General features: G+C 38.5%; 1 pseudogene; it reads right to left on the reverse strand.

Annotated features, from left to right (window-relative positions):
* Nucleotides 1-998: 998 nt before the first annotated feature.
* LOC118025961 lies at nucleotides 999-2,319 on the reverse strand (annotated as a pseudogene).
* Nucleotides 2,320-2,570: the final 251 nt, after the last annotated feature.

Consider the following 2,570-nt stretch of genomic DNA (forward strand, 5'->3'; position numbering starts at 1 on the left):
GAGTTTTTTGATTATTGATTCTATTTCTTTGCTGGTTATCAGTGTGTTCAAGTTCTCCATTTCTTACTTTTACAATTTTGGTACTTTACATGTTTATAGGAATTTATCCATTTATTCTAGGTTGTCTTTATGTTGGTATATAAATTTCATAATATTCTATTATAACTGTTGGTATTTCTGTGTAGTTGGTTGCTATTTCTGCTCTCTCATTTGGGATTTTATTTATTTGGGTCTTTATCTTTTCTTTTTGATAAGTCTGGCTAGAGGTTTATCAATTTTACTGATTTTTCCAAGAACCAGCTCCTGGTTTAATTGATCTGTTCCACTGGATTTTTTTCAAGTTTTTACTTAAATTCCAATTAGTTAACATACAATGTAATACTAGTTTCAGGTGCAGAATTTTGTGATTCATCACTTACGTACAACACCCAGTTCTCATCACAACAAGTGCCCTCCTTAATACCCATCACCCATTTAACTCATCCCTCGCCCACCTTCTCTCCAGCAACTTTCAGTTTTTCTCTATAGTTAAGAGTCTGTTTTATGATATGCGTCTCTCTTCCCCCCTCCAAGTTCATCTGTTTTGTTTCCTTTATTCCACAGTGAGTGAAATCATATGGTATTTGTCTTTCCCTGACTGATTTATTTCACATAGCATATTGCTCTCTAGCTCTGTCCACGTTGTGGCAACTGACAAAATTTCATTCCTTTTTTTTTTTCACATAAGGAAGCATTTATTTGAGGTTTAACATGAAATCGTACAAATAAAATCTGTATAAATACAAATCCACATCGAGTCATAAAACAGATAGCAAAAGACAAAATAAAAAAGAAAACTAATTGGCAACTATATACATTTGGACACAGTTATGTCTTGTACACTAGAAAGGCCTTTACAAAATAATCATCTTAGATCAATAGAAGACCAATCTTCAGTGTCATCCTACAAGATAGGTTAACTTTAGCAATCTCTTCCTGTTTTTTTCCAAAGTCCTCCTTTAGTATGGCTGGTGGTTGTTTTGGTGATTGCCACCCCCTTGAGACGCCTTGCTGTAAGTGCTCTGTTGGCCACTGTGGTCTGCATATCCCTTTCCATATCCATAATTCCCATTACACCTAGTATAGTCATAGCCACCATAGCGACTATAGTTTTGATCACCACCATAGACACTATTGTAATTTCCATATCCTTGATCATAATAGTTATTAAATCCTTGGTTCCAGTTTTGGTCCTGACATTGTCCACAATCCCTAGTGCCACCTCATCCACCAGCCGCAACACCTCTTCCTTTTTTGTTGCCTATATACCTCTTTGGCTGGTGCAAATTTGATTTCACACTTCCCAGAAACAATTTGATGATATCTGCTTTTTAACAATTTCTTTATTGGCTCTTCATTTGTATATGTGATAAAACAAAATCCTCTTTTTTTTTAAGATTTTATTTATTTATTTGAGACAGAGAGAATGAGAGAGAGAGAGCACATGAGAGGGGGGAGGGTCAGAGGGAGAAGCAGGCTCCCTGCCGAGCAGGGAGCCTGATGCGGGACTCGATCCAGGGACTCCAGGATCATGACCTGAGCCAAAAGCAGTCGCTTAACCAACTGAGCCACCCAGGAGCCCCAAAATCCTCTTCTTTATTTGTTTTTGTATCCATGGGAAGTTCAATATTTTCAATCTCTCCAAAGGCTCCAAAAATAGTCTTTAATTTGTTCTTCAGAAGTATCTGGGCTCAATCCATCCACAAAAAGCTTTTTTTCCCCCCCTTTTAAATCTTTGGTCCTTTTGGGGTCTATCAGTTTGCCATCCAGTTTGTGTTCTTTCAGTTCCAAAACCTTATCAACACCAGCAGCATCTTTCAAAAGCACAAATCCAAATCCTCTTGATATAGTCATTGGATCTGTTTTAATTGTGCAGTCTACAACTTCCCCAAATCAAAACAAATATTCAGTCCAATCTTTCTTGCTTGTATTCCAGTTCAAGCCTCCAATAAACATTTTACCATCATCCTGTTGCTTCTTTTTTAAAAAAAATTTTTAAAGATTTTATCTTTATTTGACAGAGAGTGAGAGAGCACAAGCAGGAGGAGCAGTAGGAGGAGAGGGAGAAGCAGGCTCCATGCCAAGCAGGGAGCCTGATGTGGACTCAATCCCAGGACCGTGGGATCATGACCTGATCCAAAGGCAGACGCCTAACCATCTGAGCCACCGAGGTGCCCCATCCTGTTGATTCTTGCTTACACTGATCTTGGAGGATCAGTCTGTGAATTCCTCTATGTTGCTGTACTCGTTCATGTCCTCCATAATGGTGGAGTTGTCAGCCAGGGTTGCTGGCCCACAGTCCAGGTCATGGTAGAAGTGAAGTGGAGTGTTGTATGGAGTTGAAATTAAAATGGTGGCAGAAGAGCTTCATTTTTTTTTTTTATAGCTGAGTAATATCCAAACACACACACACACACACACACACACAAACACACACCATATCTTCTTTATCCATTCATTAGATGATGGACATTTAGGCTCTTTCCATAATTTGGCTATTGTTGGTAATGCTGCTGTAAACATCAGGGTTT

Source organism: Mirounga leonina, unplaced genomic scaffold (genome assembly GCF_011800145.1).
Source record: "Mirounga leonina isolate KUSES-001 unplaced genomic scaffold, KU_Mleo_1.0 Mir_204, whole genome shotgun sequence".
NCBI lineage: Eukaryota > Metazoa > Chordata > Mammalia > Carnivora > Phocidae > Mirounga > Mirounga leonina.